This window comes from Zonotrichia leucophrys, chromosome Z (assembly GCF_028769735.1).
Source record: "Zonotrichia leucophrys gambelii isolate GWCS_2022_RI chromosome Z, RI_Zleu_2.0, whole genome shotgun sequence".
NCBI lineage: Eukaryota > Metazoa > Chordata > Aves > Passeriformes > Passerellidae > Zonotrichia > Zonotrichia leucophrys.
The window spans coordinates 19,619,787-19,640,155 of NC_088200.1; positions in this window are offsets into that span (position 1 = coordinate 19,619,787).

Sequence of the window (20,369 nt, forward strand, 5' to 3'; positions counted from 1 at the left end):
GCAAAAGCCCAATTCTCCCTCATCACACCTGGCACTTGTGTAAAATTTCCCACCTAAAGGCCTTTGATAAAAGATCCTGCCTGGAAAGGCTAAGATATCTTTTCTAGTTTTTTTCTCTAGTTTTTTTCTTTTCTGTTATCCCAGTCCTAATAAACAGTTAAAACGTTTGCAGTTTAAATACTTAATTTTATCTGCTCTTTGGGCACAGGGAAACTTTGTTAATCTTCTCACTGCAAAACTGGTGAATTATTAAAACCCTTTGCTGTGGTAATATAATTCAAAGTTTCATAAGCCCGAACCACTCAGTCCCTCCTAGCAGATCATATTTTCTGAATCTCCAATCACTGTCATACAGCCATACTAATAGCCACAAATCCAGACTTTCATGGAGATAGGCACAAATAATTGGACTTTCTTCAACTACAATGTCATCAGACATAGCAGAATGTTTTCTTTCTCTCTTACAGACAAATTTTGCTTCAGTAGAGATTTGAATTTTTTGTCCTTTTGTCTTTTTTTTCCTAACACAATGATGCAGGCAACTCATTCCAGCTACAAAGGACTGCACCGCCCTGTTTCATCCAGAGAGAAGGCATGTACAGGTATTTAGACTCACCCAAATATAGATGTTTATACTTGTTCTTGTTGCATTGCATTAACGGTAGTCTTGACACCATCACAAATTTGCCAAGACTCTTTTTGTTTCTGAATTCCAGCCTGCAGGACTTCTACCTCCCATGCTATGCATAATGCTAAAAAGACCACAATGGTAATCCAGGATTTCAGAGTTTCTGTTAATGAGGTAAGATCAAAAGTGATTCTTACAGAAGCTTATTTTGACATAAATAATTTGAAACAGCTTTGAGTGTCATTTTGCAAATACATTTTTGCTTTTTGTCTTATGCTTTCAATTAGATAGATTGTAAGGAACTGTCAAAAACCTTACTATGTTAATGATATACATCTATGACAATTACAATGACTCCAAGCGCCATTTCTCTAACCAAATAATTGGCTACCTTATTATGGAACAGGAAATCAGAGAGAAAAATACCTGATTCCAGATTATTTGTTTAATTAGCAATCTGAAGTGAATATCTTTTTCTTATAAAACTGAAGAGAAACAAATTTTAAGAAAAAAAAATCTTCCAATAATATGTAAACTCTTTTTGTACCAAGTATTGCTGTGTTCTCTGCAATTTTGAGGAACCAGAAAATTGCTGATGGCATCACCACAAAAAGGGGAATGCAAAAGAAACACTCAAAATGTACGTAAAAATGTATAGAACAGCTTTATAAAGAACATGAAGGTTACTAATTGAGCACTCTCCAACAAATGTGGGACAAGCTAATGGTAATGGGAGGATGATGGGAAGGAAAAGAGAGGTGAGCAAACAATTTGAAGGCCATACATCAAAGAAAAGCAGAACACACTACCACAGCATGAACAGCCAATGCCTCACAGAAATTATTTTTTTTTTTTGTATGTACCTAAGACAATGAATAAATACATGGAGAATAGAACAATAATCGTTTCAATGCTACAAACAAAAATAAAAAAGAACAAAAGCACAACTTATCTTGTAACAATCTGATGAGCTGATCAATCAGTCGAGTAGTAAAAGAAAAATAAATTCATATGCAAAAATTTGCTAAAAATGCAAACAAAAAAATATTTAAAACACAATTAACACACATTTGGGTATTGCTTTTGTATTTCTTTTTTGATGAAAAGTAAGTGAACATGAGGCAAGGACTAATTATCTGTTCTTTTTAGGCAAATCCCAAAGCCATTATCAGGTCTTGTTGAATTTAATCTTGATCAGCCTTTAAAAGAGTGGGTGAGAATATTGTGTTTCCCATCCACATACCTGCTCAGCAGCACAGGAAGTCACAGGGCACACTTAGCCATTATGTACATATAGAATCTCATACAGTAACAGATTTGGGGGCTGTTCAGGGGCCCCTCTAAATAAAGAGCAGACACAGTCTTGACTAAATTTTGACTGCAAGAGCAGAGCAGTGAACAGTAGGAGTCCCATCAACCTAATTTCCATGAACCCACAGTTTTCCCCTTCCATCCTCTGCTTGATGTAAACCATGTTGCTATAACGCCAGTGTTGATCTTAATACTGCTTTAGACATTGGCCTGTAATTTTTGGAAGAAAGTCTTTGCAATTCTCTGGAGCTATATAAACAATTGACAGCAATTAACTGCTGCTTCACCTGTGCAAAAAGTGAAGGCAGTGATCTATCACCCAAAGTAGAAAATTACTGAAGGCACTACTTCAGCCAAGCACTCCAAAAGGATGTTTCTATGCCCTTTTCTGTTGTGTTGTTTTGGGTTTTTTTCCAAAGTATATATATTTAATGGTACTTTCTGCAGCAAAAATATTTCATTAGTGTTCACAGATTTTCAGAGGTACAAGCAGCAGCTAGGGTGCCAATATTAATATGCTGCTGCTCATAATTCCTGTTTTTAACAATTAGCACAGTTCAGAGTTTGGAATGATGATTCTTTTACTTGATGATCTCAGAGGTCTTTTCCAACCTAGTTCATTCTGTGATTCTGTGTTTCTGTGATTCTGTTATTCTGTGATTCTTATTTTACTCATGAGGAGTGCCAATTCTAAAGACACCACAGCATCTAACTTACATTCACACAACCCCACCCATTCCAGACACGAGCATTTATTAAACAGGTGATCAAGTGCAGCCTCTTACCAGCAAGAACTTTTCTTCTATGTTTGCATAGTCTAATGCAAGGAGATGTCATCTACAATTTTCTCTTGCCATAACATATTGCAAGTCATACTTGGTTAGAATGACAGCTGAGTTGTAGTTAGGAAAAATAATCCAACACCCTAAGCTGAAAGAATAAACCTGCATCTATAGGTGGTCAAAATTCTAGCTTACAGATGCTCTTGCCTTTCTTGTCAACTCCTGACCAGACAGATCTTGTAAGCACAGGTATAGCTGGCATTTCTATCAGGGCAACTGACACTTGAGATTGAAGAATTCCAAGTTTTGTTAGTAATTTAGACCCCAAAAATGTGTATTCTCACCACAAATACAACAAAAGAAAAATATGAGACTCTCCTGTACTCTTTCCTCTGTGTTAATTTTGAAAAATGCTTGCAATCCTCCAGTACTAAAGACTAACAAAAGATAGATACAAAGTTATTTTAATTACTAGGAATGGAGAAAAAAACCCTTTGATATCTTTGAGGGTTGGGTGGTGCTTTTTCTTTCTTTTTTTTTTTTCTTAAGCAAAATTTCTGCGTTGGTGTAAGGCAGATTTTCCAGGCTTCAACAAACCAGATGGCCATCCAAAATTGTGATATGAAATTTTTATAGGAAGCTAAGAGTTGAACCCATCTATGGGAGAGATTTTTCAGAGATTCCAAACTTTTAAAAATAAATATTACAGCAAGCTCTTATGTATCTACATTTGAACCGCAATGAGTCAATAAATAACCACAGTGATAATTACCTAAATTCTATATTTAGAAGGAACAGAACACATGCAATAAACAATAGCACATTGTGATATTAATGAAGCACTTGCTTCCTCTAAATGTAGAAATTCAGCAATTATCACCAGAATTGGCATGTATAAAGGTGCCGGTGACAATTTTAAAAAGGCATATTGCTTATATGATAGACCAGAATGCATGCTTTGGACCCAGTGCATTCTGTTAGGAAGGATTCAGCGACACAGTCCCACACTGAGCCAAGCTTATGCTCAGCACAGCATTGGCTCTGGTGGAGAGGAAGAGGTGATTGCAAGCCTTCCTTCTGCTTGCCCCACCTATGAGCTGGCCAGAGGCCAACTCAGCCATCAGCACAAACTAGATCTGCTAAAAAGATGTTCTACTTTACACCAGCAGGTTTGGACCCCTGAGGAGTACACCATTCAGGTATCAGAACAGGTATTGGACCACAAACCCTTCCCATCAAACCTCTGTCAGACTCCTTCCCTGCTAAAAGGTGTTTCCGTGATACTCTCAGGCATTTCTCCCACACAATTTAAACCCTGTCAGAAAAGCTGGCAGGGCTGGGCACACCAAGCTGAAATGTCTCTCGGGCACAGGACTTGCTCTCTTGAGCTTTAGGGTCACTCTTACTAACACTCCTTTGATGACCAAGATTTGGCCTGAAGACCTGCTGCAAAGAAGCACTTCCAGGCAGCTTTCTTTTTCAGACCTGCATCACTGTCCTCAATGTGCACACAGAGGAGAGCTGCTTTGATGCCTGCACTTTGCACTGTGCCTTTCCAGACTGCCTTTTTGTCTCCTTAACTCTATCCATCTTTTCTCCCTGGGTGAAAAATACTGCTTACATTTTTCACTAGACTTTTTCATACCATGTGGTTTCCTACAACCTCATTGTATTTCCCTCAAAGAAAGAAAATAAACTTCACAGAACATAGGAAAGGGATCATTCACCACCTGGCTAACTGCAGGGTTTGAGTTTTGGCTTTCCACCCTATTACATGCCAAGAAAATTCAGCCACAGAGCAGACATCTCAGTCAGTGGATGAAGTCTTCTCTAATTCTCTAAGCAAGGCTTCATACTTGTACTTCTCCTTCACACTATACTCACTGTGCAGAAGGCTCTGCTGAACTGCTAGGAACAATTTCTTTACTGGGTACTACCTGGCCAAGGAATCTGCAGCACAACCTGCAGTGATCAAAGGGTCTCCTTGTGTTGTGGAACTTGGTATAGGTTGTAAAAGAAAATTAATTACTGAAAGGGAAGGGTAGCCATTTTCCAAATTACAGAATTCAGTTGTTTTGCTCATTCACCACCATTCTGAATGTGTATATTCTGCAATAGAGGTGTAAGTGACTCTGTGACTCTGCTCCTCTCAGTGCATCCTCTAAGATGAACTTCTGGACCCTGCACACCCCTTGCACTCACACAGATGTGTGAAACGACTGCATACAGTCCTGATAGAGGGCATCAGAAGTCAGTCATGCTCCTTCAAACTCCCACCTCTGCCTCAGGAAGTATTGCCAGAAGTTGACTCCTATAGCTTCAGGGACATATTTGCAGGCAGTCTCAGGGAGGTGACAAACATCACACATTGCCAGGATGGGAAGACAATTGCAATGTTTTGGAGCATTATGTCACTGAACATACACAAGATCATATGGACAAGATAGCATACAGGGAAGAATTCATATACCAGTCATGTTAAAAAAGGAGATGAATAAAAGGACTGTACCTCATGATTTCCTTTTCTAAGCGGTGATGCTTCCAGAGGATACAGGGTGCAGAAAGCTCTCCATAGGAATCAACAGAGTGTCATGGTTTAACCCCTGGCAGTAATCAAGTCCTACACAACTGCTCATTCACTGTTTCACCAACAGGATCAGGTATAAAAACTGGAAGGGTAAAAGCCAGAAAACTCCTGGGTTGAGATGAAGACTGTTCAATAGGGAAAGCAAAACCCATGCATACAAAGTAAAACCACCAATTAATTCCCTGCTTCCGAGAGGAAGGAAGGTGTTCCGCCATCTCCAGGAGAGCGGGCCCCATTACATGTAATGGTTACTTGGGAAGAAAAGCATCATCACTCCAAATGCCCCCCACAGTGCTTCCTTCCTTACCTCACTTTATATATTGAGCATGATGCTACATGATGTGGAATATCCCTTTGGTCAGTTGAAGTCACCTGTCCCTGACATGTCTGATCTCAGCCTCCCAGGCCCTTCCAATCTCTTCACCAGCATGGCAAGTGTATGAGAAGCAGAAAAGGCCTTAGTTCTATGGAAGCCCTGCTTGGCAATAACAAAAACATCTCTATGTTATCAACCCTGTGTTCAGCACAAATCCAAAACACAGCCACTGTGAAGAAAATTAACCCTACCCCACCTGAAACCAATACAAGAGATAGCCTAAGCAGATTTTTAAGAGGAGAAATTGCATTATTTTCTACATAAACTTGCAGAGATGATAGCATGCATGAAAACATTCACATCACTGAGACTCTCAATATACTGATCTAAATGTCTGTTAACATAAATTGCTTACGACTGACCCCAGAATAAGAGCCCAGGAGATTGCAAGGTCTGTAAGCTTATTCATTCAACAGTTGTGCTGACTCTTACATCTCTACTTCCACCATGTAATGTCCTCCTCCACAAAGGGCCAAAGACACCATAGTGAAAAAAATTGCCACAAGAATCATGGAACCATTAAGATTGGAAAAGAGTTCCAAAATCATCAAGTCCAACCTTTGACCAAATACCACCATGCCCACTGAACTATACCACAAAGTGCCACATCTATTCACCAAGGATGGTAACTCTACCCCTGGGGACCCTGTTTCAAAGCTGACCACCAAATCAGTGAAGAAATTTTTCCCGATATACAACCTCAGCCTCTTCCAGTGCAACTTGTCCTGTTGGTAGTTGTGTAGGAAAAAATACTGAACCCCACCTTGCTACAACGTCCTTTAAGGTAGTTGTAGAGGGCAATAAGGTGTCCTCTGAGCCTTCTTTTCTCCAAGCTAAAAAACCCTGTCTGCAAGGACAGGAGAGACAATACCTCTCAGCCACCTAACCACTGGATGTCTTTCTGACTTGTAAAAAGTAGTTGAAGTTCCCTTCCCAAACACTAAGCTGGGAGCTCCTATCACAGCAACCAGAAAGGGTCTGCTTATCTCACTCTCTCTCCGTTTCCAAATAAAACCTGAATTCTTTCTTTCTTCCCATCAGTAAAGTGAACTCTTGAAAGTCATGTACTGTGTGGCATCTTGGTCAAATAACCTAATAAACACAGAATTACCGTGTCTGAGAAAACATACACTTCCCCTGTGCCTGTCCTGGGTTGTAATGACAAAATACCTGCTGCAGGGGCATGTATCCCAGCTATGAGCATTGGGATGTATTGAATATGCATAGGCACTACTATGCAAGTGTGCAATCTAACTCCTCCACTCTCCTCTTTGCTCGTACAAACTCCTGTGTTTTTCACTTAGCAGTGGAAATCACTGCACAATGACTCTCTACAAAAACCTGTAGTTATAAATGAGCACACCAACTGGTTCTCAACCCAGAACAGAGCAATTGGGTGGTGGAATGCACTGGGAAATTCCCCATCCTGCACCTTTTGTTCCAAGGCTGCTAATGTACTTTCCATGAGAATTTCTTCTGCAATGGAAAAAAACATTTTAGGAAAACAACTTATTTACTATTAGAATGGCAGGCAGAAATGGGAGCATAACATGCTGTGATAAAAATATTTTAAAATGCAGAAATATGTTTCAACAGTAGACATATTTGATAAGCAGTGACATTTCAAGGCCTCACAGTCAAAATCTTCTGAACTGCATTCACATTAGCTGAACCACAGTCTGCAGCACTGTTATGTGCATACAGAGTTGTAGAATCAAGTCTCTATTACTGGGTATGGGACTAACCCACCTTAAGCATTTTTTCCACAATCAGATACACTGTCCCTATGAAGATGGAGCCATATACCTAGGTGGAGCCAAAATGGACACACCTCCTAACATGCCAGGCATGTTAGTGTGCAGTCTGCCATGACCTTATTGATGTTGCTCCTCTGAAGTCATCTAGTTGATGGATGAGCACAAAGATGAGGTACCTACCTCTGGAGCAAAGTCCTGAAGCAGCCCTCCAAGAATTTCCTAGCTGTTGTTCAGCATGCTGCCTATGAAAATTAAGCACAGGATGCAAGGAGAAAAAAAAAAGGGGAGTTGGTGAAATAAAAGGAGTAATTATGCAGCTGAAATGAAGTAGAGGAGGAGGGGTTGAAACGGAGATGAACACACACATAAAAGAAGTTCTCAGAAATAATTCTGCAGTTAAAATACTGCCATTCCATGTGTTTTTGAAAACAGCCTTCTTGTAAGAGATTATCCATGACATTTGTCTCTTAATCCTCTCAGCATGCCTAAGCAGCATTGCAGTATATTGAATTGCTACTGAATTGCTGCAAAACTAACCATAATTCCAATATCAACATCCTGCTACCTACAGCAGGATGTAGCAGCCATAACCTCTGTAAAATAAAGTTCACACACATAATAACATGCGCAGGAGAATTATATTTTAAATAACAACAGCTCTGTAAACATACTATATGTTTGCACATAACTTTTGTATGCACATATCTTGTCTGCAAGAAGTGCATAACTGGGGGTTACAAAACATCTTTTAGCCTTTTCTCAGTATTTGAGATGTAGCTTTTTCCTCTGGCTATTTTCCTAAGGCACAATCTGTTTTTGGGCTATGCAAACAACAACAGTTTTTGGCTTTTCATTCGGGGAAGCAAGGCTTATAATGTCTGGAATGGCACCTGAAGTGAGCATCATTGGGCCCATCTCTTCTGCAGTGGCATAGTGGTTTTGCTACAGGGACAGCCAAATGGAATAATTGTATTAATAAACACAGTTCTATGCAATGCTCATTCTGAATATGTGACTTAGGAGTCAAAATAACAGGAGTGTATACTGACCATATTGATATTCTTGTGCTCACTCTGCTATACCCCCACCACATATCCTTCTCCAGCAATCTTGTGTCTTGTTTACCATGCAAATTCAGCAAATGTATACGTGGCTGAATTCTTGTGCAAAACTTGATTTTTAGTCACCAAATTCAGTTTTAATTAAAACTTTCCCAAAATATAAAGTGCTTTTGATTTTTCAAGAGCAGAAAAAAAAAAAAACCAGCCAAAATCTTACTTCTTTAGAATGTCACAAATACTATGTTTTCCTCTAAATGTGGACATAAGAGCTCATAGCATCAGCTTGCATGGAAAAGGCTGCCTGTATCTTTAGCACAGCTACAGCCTTGGAGAAATCACTTCATCTTTCCAGCTGCAGGTTAGGCAGACAGATTTTAAGGATGAAAGGATAAGAGAGGCACAATTAAGGAGTCACTAGGTAATATTTTGAACTGCTGTCTTGCAGGGTGAGTAACCTGCCAAGGACTGGAGAAGATAGTTACTTACCATTGCCTAAGGTCACAGCATTTAAAATTTAGATTAAATAATGTAGCAAATTCTGAACAGCAGCTCTTTTCTGCTGTGCTGCCATGTTCATGGTCATACAGCCATGGATAGTATACTGAGGTCAAATCAGGATCTTGCTTTCTTGATAGCATTGACACAGTTTTTCCCCAAAAAGTCAAAATTAGATGAAGATTAAAGTTAATCAGAGTTTTTCCCCATCAAAACTAGCTTATCCATAGCAAAACCCCCATATTTTCGTTCTATTTCTTATGCAGAGTATCACTTGTTGGTTTTTTTAGGGGGGCGGGGGGAGGAGATGGCAGGAAGAGAAGTACAGAAAAATACCACAAACAGTAATTCCACAGGTTCCATAAAATTCAGGTTGGTTATGCCATCTTCCAAGCAACAGAGCTCAGTCTATTCTTAAAAAAAAGGATCTTCTCAGACCCTCTCTTCCCCCATTATCACTGCCCTGCCTCTCTTTTTTCTGACTTGAGCCTTTATCTGAGCAAATTCAGCTCAAAAAAGTTCCAGAAAGTTATCATTCTGCATTTTTTCAGCAGGTCCCTGGGCTGAGATTACTCTGAGGAGGGCCGTAGTATAAAGCTCCAGAAAAGGGCACTTGGGGATTTCATTCAACAGCAATATTCAAGCTGAGCACCATCTCTTACTGTCACATACCCATCTGTTCCCATAAATTGAGGTTTTGGTTGGTTTTTTGGTCAGTAATATTTGCACAGGTGGACAATATCTTTACAGAAGCTATCGAGAGGACTGTGTCCTCAACCACAAAAGAACTCCACTGACAGTTTTGAGGAAAGGGAGGGAAATGAACCTATCTTAGCCACCAGAACCTTGGCTGACTTCTGAAGCCCCAGGAGTTCATTGACTGTCAGGAGCACTGTGCTGGGTAAGATTAGGGAGCATATATCCCTGATCATCATCACCTAACCACTGTGAGGCTGTCAGGCAACACAATGAAGGCAGCACCTTAGATTAGAAAACAAAATCCTCTTCATCTGCTAAGGCAGACTCAGATGTCAGGCTAAGGAAGTGCCTGGTAAACTGAGCTCATGGAAGAGGAATTCTGACTTTTCTTACAGCTTCCTTGCAATCATATGCAGGATTGTCCATTGCCCTTCATTTGGCAAGGACTAAATTACTCTAAACCCTATTTTGACAAATCCGTTTTTGTTTCATGTATACCTTAATGCAGCAAACAAAGAAAACAAGTCCAGAAGTTAAAAAGGGGCCAGGGAGAGATCCTTGTAAGTAATATGACTATTTTTCTCCTATCTAAGTAGGGTTATAGCTGCAGCAAAGATAAAAAACAGCAAAAGACTTAGCAATAATTGTCACATCTTGGAGGTGGGTAGGTTTTATTCAGGAAAAGTGCAACAACTTCAGGTTGCAAAGCACAGAAAATTAAAATTTTGTTCAATATGAATGATAAAGGAGTTAAAGGGAGAAAAACAACCTTTCCAGCTGAACTTGAACCTTAAATTAGTATTTTAAATATATTTAAGAGAAAAATTAATTCTAGAAAATCTATAGAATTTTGAAACAGGTGTTTTAATGGAGAATTAAACACCCAAGAATTGCAGACCATCATTGTACCAAAGGGGAATATCAAAAGAGCTCTTCTTTTGGACAAGAGAATGCTTCTCATGCACAGGGAAAACAGCGTGTCATCTTTTAGCATCCATTCCAAGACAGGACATGTTTTTCTTCAAAGGGGAGGATGACACACAAAAATGTAGAAAAGCACAGGAAAAATTATTCCATTGGGATTTTTTTTCAGAACTGGCAGGATAACCTTGCCTGAAAGAAGAGAGGATTAAGGACAGGAGCAACCTAAATCTTCCTTCCATCTCAATCTCTGTCTTTTTGTTTTAAATGTTTCTTCTTACCTCTTGACTTGAATTTCTCACATTTTTCTTTTCTCTGTAATTTGTTTGCTAGCTTATTCCGTTAGATGCCTAACAACTTGTGTGTTTATATTATGGCATTTTTTGAATACCCAGTCTTTTTTCTGATGCACAGAAGTTTTGCATTTGTTTGATGTGCTGGTACTTAGACTGTTTGTCTTAAAGCAAATCACAAATGTTTAATAAATAATAGAGTTCAAAATAATTTAGCACAGAAAATTATTTGTAAATAAATTTTAGTAATATTAGCTTAGGTAGAAACAAACATTTGAGGGTGGATTTTTTTCATTTTGTAAAATGCCAGTTTTGTAATTGCAGACAAGTTTTGCCATTGACATGCTTCCCCCTTCTGCTGTAAAGAACACAAAAGCAATATTTAAATTTCTTATACGTGGTGATCCAGGCAAGGATAGTAAAGATTCCCCTGGCCTGGCAGGGTTAAAGCACTGCACCCTTTCCACTGCAATCCCTTAACAAATGCTTGTATGTATTACTAGCAAGCTAGGATGTTCTGAACTATTGCCTGAAGCAGTAACCCTGGTTTCTTGACCCTTAAAGCTACTTCTGCCTTGAAGTCCATAAGTTCAGCAAATTTTGAGGATCCCCATCAAAGTTTGGATAAAGTGAATGCCCAGGCCTATCTTTCTCTAATCCACTGGAGGTGTTCCATTCTCCAACTAAACTGTTAAACTGGAAATAGCACAAATGGTGGGCATCAATGGACTGTGAATGAAACAAAACCAAAAAACCCACAAAAACTCAACCAAACAACCAAATGCAAAACCCACCAAAACAAAACAACAAACCCCCTCCAAAACATAAAAATCCTTTTGGAAAGCATTGCTACTTGAAGCCAGTTTAAATATTTTAACTTCTCGACCAAATACTAAAACAGGTGTGAATAAAAAGAGGCAGCTGAAAGGCAGATATCGTACTTTTCATCCGCGCCATGAAGAAGGAAACAGAAAAAATTTACTTAGTTTGTCTTAGCTAAATATAAGGTGGTTTTATCTTTTGAAGTAACTCCAAACCAGGACTCCATCCAGTCTTTTATCCAGTTTATTGTCTCAATGGGTAGGGATTAATTATATTATTCAGATTAATTTCACAGGTAGCATGAAATGCCTTTCTATGCAGATATTACGTGGGGGGGGCACATGTTTTATGGAGACAGAGACGACACACACCCAGATGTCCATGTAGCAGTGCAAAATGCGAGCGTTTTATTGTATGAACCCAGCCTTATATAGGGGGTTTTTAATGTCTCGATCTAAAACACTTACTGGTCTGCTCTTAGCACTGCCCAGCTCCTAGACCAATGATATGTCTGCAGTTTAGGAAGGAATGTAGTTGGGTGAAGTCTCTTTCTGTATTAAAATACATCTTATCATCACTCAGACATGGACTTGTTTATGGAACTGAGCTGGTTTCTTGTTTATAGCCAAATTAACTGTCCAGTACAAGCCAGCCTGTACTGTGACATGCAGAAGCCTTCATTAAAACAAAGGCGCTACAACCAGCAGTTACAGTCTCTTCTGTGCTTTTGAGTCAGCTCTTTTGCTGAGGGCCTCATTCTAGTTTTATTCAGGAAAGCCAGAAAGTTATATGTAGAATGAGAAGTGATTGCAACACCCAGAAACCCAGATGTTGTTTACTTTCAAAGAGACTCTCAAATGTACCATGCCTGCACTACTTTTGAAAGTGAAAGCAGGTCATTCAGATTCTGACTCTCAGATGTATTTAATAAAATATACATGTTTAAATAACTTGGCTGTCAGTGCCTCTGAGCCTACATTACATTACTAATGTAATTTAGCTCACAATGCTAAAACCGCAATAGGATTACTGGGAAAATCACATGTGGGAAAATCACATGTGGGGCTGAGATCCTAACCTTCTCCTGTGATTTGCCTCAGTTTTTTACAAGGAAGCATGCGTTACTCTGAACATGGTTTCTACATTTTTGTTATACAAAGGGGAAAGACTTTTCCACATTAAGAAAAAATTCAACAAAAAAACCTGACGTGCTTGAATTGCAGATGCAGTGAGACCAAAATATCATTCTGGTGCTAGTGATTACTGGCTTTATCTTTCATGCAGTTCTTCTCTCCTCTTTTGTCTCTTTCTCTTTTTATTATAACACAGTAATAATAACAGTCCATCACCTGTACTGACAAGACTGAAATGATTTACTTTCCTTCCCCTAGGAGGCTGCTTTCCTATGGGCTGTCCTGCTGGGGTGACAGCAGAAATGAAGGACCCAAAGGGTTTATCCCTCTGCCCCATGTAGTTCCCTAGGACAGCACAATTACTCTGTCCCATTAAAGCATTGTGGCAGCTCATCAACCCTGGTACTTGCTAGATCTGTCCTAGTTACTCACAGCACTGTCCATTCTGTTTTGAGACACAACTACAGTAAAGCCTGGAAATAATATCATTGCAATCAATGACTACTGAAGACTAAACCATTCATTTTAAATTCAAAGTCAAAATGCCAATGATACGTAAAGGTAGAAGCTGCAACATTCCAGCAAGATGATGTTTGTGTGTCTCCAAGCTTCTGTCTGCAATATCATCCAGCACATAATGGGGAAGAGGAGTACTGTGAAACAGATTTCTCTTAAAAGTCGTTTGACCAAAAAGCTCTGACTTATCTTGAAATACTAAAAGCCTGACTGTGCTTCAGCATTTTCCAACTAGCAGGAAATGTTACACAAAACACAATTGTGCTAAACTGATTTTAAGGTGAAAACTCCTACAATTATACTTCTACTCTTTCTGAAGGACATAGAGCAAAAATAAAAACTTAGAAATGCATTTGATTTTGAATATGAAATGTAACCTGTTTAACAACAGGCAATCTTTCATTTTCGGGATTCAAGATCTGCATGTATTGCAGTGTCACCTCCCAGCATTCCCCACTGTGAACCTCAAGTTCATGGGAATGACCAATACTAATGATCTCTGAACTGTTTCCCACAGCGAAATGACAGCTGTGATTCTTTAGCCCCAGTTCTCTTCCTTAGAGCTGATTCAGTGATACATTTATGGCACTTCCTCTGAAGCATCCCATGCTGGTTTGGACATTTATCACCCAACCTTAACATCAGAAGATGCCTCTTCCTCATAACTCATAGTCTAGAGCCTGCTTCACAAGGCTGTGGGTAGTAGAAAAATGCAGGTTTGTGTATATTCTGGGAGATGACCAAGGCGTTTATCTTATTACCATCTTTCTTCAATGGAGGTTGAATAATGGTGGAACTTCATGCAAAACATGGAGGAACTCTGTCTGAAACAATGGGTTCAAAGAAGCTTTGGGCATTTCTAAACCTGGATATTCTGCTAAATCTATTTCAGGTTTGTGACTTCTATACTGCCCACCTTAGAACTCATAAGAAATATCTGTATCAAAAAGTATCTGCTGGCATGGAACCAGTAAAGTGCTGTAAAAGCTAAACAGGAATTATTCAGATGTCATTTCTCAAATCTATGGCAATCAACACATCTCTGAGTAAATCTATTGCAGATTTAACATTTTCTATTATTTTCCTTATCACTCCAGTATATTGCAAATAACACTAAAAACTTGGTCTTAGTGTTTAAAGGATCATGTTTAAAAATGATCCTTAAAGCCAGGATACATTTCTGTGTTTACTGCTCAATCCATTATAGCTCGTGTGAAAAAAAAAATCTGCAACAGATAAGCAATATTCCCTACAGCTAGAACACTTCAATGCTTAACAAGTGAAATGGAGCTTCCCTGTTTAGCCATAGCTGAAAGTAAAATCAGTGAGAAATTCTGACCAGAAAGGGACTATCAAAACCCTAATGTTGTTCTGATCATTACTTGTTCTTGCAAAATAGGGTGATGCTTGGCCCCTGCAGGTTTTTCATTTAGGTAGAGACAAAGGGACTAATAGGAGAAACGGATTCCAGATTCAGATGTGGATTTCAAACCCCTTCTTTTCTCTCCCCTGTCTCAGCTTTTCCAAACAGTATTTTATTTTTAAATGAGGGCAAAACCCAATGTCTTTAACTTCATAACTTTTTGCTCAGAAACTCTAGCAGTGTGTGATAGTCTGGTTAAGAGCTGTTTATCCTGCAGCCATGCCAGCAAAGCAGTGCACCCTTGATCTTTCCATATGAGCTGTTACACAGAGAGCAGGTTTCACAGCAGGTTCCATGGCACAAAAGACATCACGATGCAGAAATAATGCTCCAAACAGCCAGACGCATTCTCACTTCTACAAATGTCTGAGCAAACATCCGCATCTGGTATTCTAATTTTTTTGGTTTTGTTGTTTCAAAGAATTATGAGTATTAGCTCTTGTAGTGTGCCATTTAGAAGTGATTTCAGTGACTCAAACAAAGAGTTCTTGCTTTGGATCTGGCTGGAATTTAGTCACTGTATCAGGAGTATGTCTTCAGCATGTTCTGTGCAGAATAGATTTGAAATCCAAGGGCTATTTTTTCAACACAATAGAAACAGCTAAGGATAAGCTATTCAAAGATGGCTATCAGAAAACCAGCATGTTTTTCATAGTTCTGTGTAGCTGCATATTCAAATACCATTTTAATTTATACAAAGAAAAATTTTTTGTCCATTTTGAAATATCACTGAAGTTCTCATTCAAAGTGTTGCTATTCCATCTGGGTAGTCAAAATGAGACAAGTAAATCCTGAGCAAACAAATCAGACTTTTGCACCTCATTCCGTAAAGACAAATATTAAAATTGCAAACAGTGGATAAATAGAAACGTTCTAAAATGCAAATTAATTGTTACCAGCAATATAAGGCCAAGACAGTAAAGCGATCTCATTAAGAAGCTTTATGGAGGCCATAGATTTAATTAACAGGGGCAGTTGTACAACTCGTTCTGACCTTCTAGCAGCATTTTTGGTTTGCACAGATGGGCCATAGTGCTGTCTCTTTCCTTCTTCTATCTCTTCTGTTTCCCAGAACAGGCAAATTACTGAAATCTGTAAGTATTCTGCTCAGCAAAGCTCTCACACTTTCTTGTCATTCTTGAATGCAGCAAGCTTTCTGCTGGCAGTAGAGGTGGAGATAATTTTCAAGTCTGTGAAAATCTTGTAAGTTTCATTCCTTAATAATTATTATTCTGCAATTGGCAAAGATTAAATGCAGCCTGTTCTCCCTGCTCATTTTCTGCTAGCAGCAGTAAGTGTCCTACATACTTAAACAATTTCTCATGAACATACAGGGTGGAGGACAAAGACAAAGCTTAAACAGTTGGCATAATAAATAAGGAGTTTCAACTGGTTCACCAAGAATATATAACGCCTTTCACTCGCCATGGAATAATGAAGTTTGGGTGCTGGTAAAGGATATATACCATACTTGGCCATTTTAGTTGCACAAAGAAATTGTGTTTCTTCACTGGACTTGTTTCTCTGAGAGGAAAAATTAAACTGTCCACAGAACACACACACAAAACAAAACAAACAAAAAACAAAATAACCGAACAAACAAAGAATCCAAACCAACCAACCAACCAAAAACCTTCAAAACCACACAAACTGAAAACCAAACAAACAACATCAAACACTAATTACAACCCAACTACAGAGTATTGCAAATTCCACAAAATAAGTAAGGCAAATTCCACAAAATTTCTTCTATATCATTTTTCTTCACAAAAATAAATTCACCCTGCTTGCTGGAAGAATGTCATCTGTGCTTCCAGCCAGGAGTCCCTGTTCCTATCATTCTGGTTATTCCTTTGTGTAGTCAGTTTTTTGTAACCTGTATTTCTGTTCTCTCACCAAGTAAATGCATTGAAAATATGTGTTGGCATTCAATCCTCGTAATATTTGCCTTGAAAGTTTTGGGCATATCAACACTGTCAGAAAACATTTTCCAGTCTACTCCTTTGGCAAAAAAAAAAAAAAGAAAAAAAGAAAGAGGAAAATATCCTAAGTGCTAAGTGTCATGCCATCTTCAGAATTTTATTCTTGTAACAAAAATCTTGTATCACCAACACATATGCGAAGAATGAAAACTTCTACATAAAGTTCCTTATTGGTCATAAAGAACAGTAGAAAGCACAATTTTCCTCTGCAACACTGTGTAAGTGGATAAACTGATATCTGACTTGACCATTTCTGATGTATTTAAAAACATTCTGAGTGCCTGTAAATATACTGCCATATAATGAATATATGGGATTCCTCAAATCTCATTTTTTTTTTTTTAATGTTAGAAGACCTGTCCTATCTTTGCCGTGACACCTTCCTTCATCTTTTCTGATCCATTTCTCAGGTTAAAAGAAAGAGTTTCTGCCTGGGCTTATGGCTTCTGACCCACACCACTGAGGAAGTTAGGGTGTCATTTAAGGTAATAGTTTTCCCAGAGAATCCAGTTTTGAACACTAGAGTTGCTTTTAATGAACTTGACTTTTAAAAACAATTTTCTTGACATTGATGTATCCTTGTAGTTAAACTACCATCAAAAGATTTCTGTTTTTCCCAGGACTGATATTTAATTTCTCTTTGAGACATCCTAACTGCACTTTACTTTTCCTGATGCTGGGTGCCAGCCCTATATTGCCCAAGCTTCACACAGTATGGTGGCATTCGCTGTTTTAATATCAAATTACATTCATTTTTTGTCACTCCAGGTGTTTCTAATTGGTTTCCCAAACACCCGCAGTAATACAGCTGCTCTATTTGGCAGTTGCCAGTGCCCACAAATTCCTTTGTCTTCTTCTTTGACACTGTTCTACATGTTGTCTTTTGGCATTAAAGTGAAAACAGTTATAATCAGATGTAAAGTATAAAAAACTCCAAAACATCTGCATATAAGTTATCTTCATATAAGAAATTACAAGCAAAATAACCACAACCAGAGAATAAATTTCCAAGATATGATTGGTGATGGAGAAGACAAAAGCAAAGGCAGGGCTGACCACAGCACCCCTTTCTGAAAGCTCATCACACCTGCATCCAGGACTGCCTGGCTTGGCTTACAAGGTTGAGGTCTCTTCCTAAACAGTTCTGTGCATTTCCTGACAGGATAATGGCCCACTGGAGGTTGTTGCTTTATTGTGGAAAATGTAAATATTCTAAACTACTCAGGTTCTTGCATAAACAGCCAAAGAGTATCCTTTTAAAGTGGTATCTTTTATGAATAGCAAAGGGGATGAGCACAGCAAGGTGCTTCTCAAACTGCCTGCAAGAGAGGACCAGTGAAATGCAGTGTGGGAACCAGTCAGAGAAAGGGCTGTGTTATTTTTACTGTGCATGCAGAGCATATGGGTCTTCACTTTGGTGGCTCTGATCCCACCTTGGGAAGGCATGAAACTGAAAAGCACAGAGCTCATTTTATCTCTCACACAAGAATGAAGAGTGCAGCCAAATCCAGTACTGCCTGAACCTCTGGTTTGAGGAGGTCTAGGTGTTTTAAAACCAGTTCCCAAACACCTGAGTATTCTGAATGCAAAAGTCCTCAGTTCATAGGTACACTGGGCTGTGAGCACCAGTCTAGATCCAAGCTGGAAATCAAACTGCACCTAACAGGGCAGTTAAATAGTGCTGCTCCTGTGTTTCTATCACCACAGTCTTGATTTACTAGGCTAAATAAATCTAGTTGGTCTGTAATATGAGTTTCTGGTAGAAAGTGAATTATTATTTGCATGTAGGAAGGAACAGGAAAAAAAGGAATGTGTCTCAATCTCATGTTCAGTTTTCATAGAAGATCCTGCAAAACAGGTTAAAAACAGTCATGTAGGACAGAAAAATCTTTGTTTAATAAGACAAGTGTGTACAATCCACACATGCAATCCTTGTGATATTTTTTACAGAGCTGAACTTTATATGAGGGTAGGAAAGAACTTCTACAAAATATGCTGTAGAAATGTAAGTTTTCTATTTGACAACTTAATTAAGGGAAGAGTTAGTGTAGGGCATGCAGAATTCATGATGAATCACGTGTATTCATACAGACTTCATTTTAGTGTTTCAATTATACACATTGCTAACTGATGAACAGCACATAGAATTTTCTGGTATTAAATATGATATCTGTTGAAATTGATGATATTAGTTCAGTAATTAGTTCAGTAAAAAAAAAAAAACAACAACTGAGCCATTATTGTCAGGCATCAGGAAAAAAGAAGTGGAAGGATGTCCTAGTTATTAAAGTTTACTGCCAGCACTGAAGAAATAAGTGTAAGGGGTATTTCCCTACAGGCACAATACTTAGCACAAGTCCAAAAGGTGACAAAAGGTCCATATGGATCTAATTAGGAGGCAAGGGAGAGTGGAACGAATGGAGAACCAGACTGAAGGTTGGGAGATTTGTGTTTGATTCACACATCTATCACTTTCCAGACAGCTTTCCTGTGTGGTTTAAGTTAAATTATTTCTTCTCTTTATGCTTCAACTCCCTATCTGAAATAACAATAAGATAATATGCAATACACCCCTCACACAGACTTTTTTTTGTGATTAACTCCTTCTCTTACAGAGTTGTCTTCCAATATTATGAGGAAGTATCAAATATGCTACCATAATATGAATAATTGCCAATCTGATTGTTCTTTCAAGTTATGGGGAGGTAGTGGGGGAGATGGGGAGGAATGCAGGAAGCAAATCCTTCCTATGTAGGCACTTAGAATTTGACTTTGAGATCTTGGAGGTATCCTTGCAGGAGAGAAAAGGAGTCAAATTTCAGGTCAAGAATCATTTCTAAAACAGTGTTCTTAAAATACCATTTTGCATCCAGACTTCCATAAAAGGAAAATTTCCTCTTTCTTTCTCCCGAATATGGTAAGAAGGAAGGCAATATCGTCCCTGACAGAGCTGACAGCAGAGAGTGATAGATGAGAGTTTAGCTGCAAATTCAGCCAAATCCTTTGGTTTTGTTCCCAAAGAAAGGCTACTTTCTAAGCTACAGAAAATTAGAAAATTAAAAATTTGCAAGAGGTGAGAAGACCTGCAGATGCCAGGGGTCTTATATGACAGCAAGTTGTTTTCCTTTTAGACTAACAGCAGCTTGAAATCAAGTATAGATGTTTATTTCTCCAGTAACCTATCCAATGTCACTTATACTATCATAAATACACACACACGAAATAGGCTTCTGCTATAATTGCCTTTGAGTGTGTTCATAATTACCTTTACCAGGATTACTGATCAAGACCCTCACCTCAGAGAACAGCTGGAAATGGCTTCTTGTGAAACTTTCTAAGGAACAATATCTACTTCACCTCCTCTTTGTCAGAGTCCAATAATGCACAAAGCACCTACTCCCATATCCCAAAAAAATATCTTTTAGAAATTCATGTTGCCTTAATGAGAGGGTTTTTTTCATCAAGTAAAGCACTAGGATGCTAAATCTATGGAGCAACTCTAGTTAGGCATTTTGTATATTATAACAGCAACAAAAAATTCTCTGACATTTTAGTGCACAAAATAATACTAAGAAAGAGATGA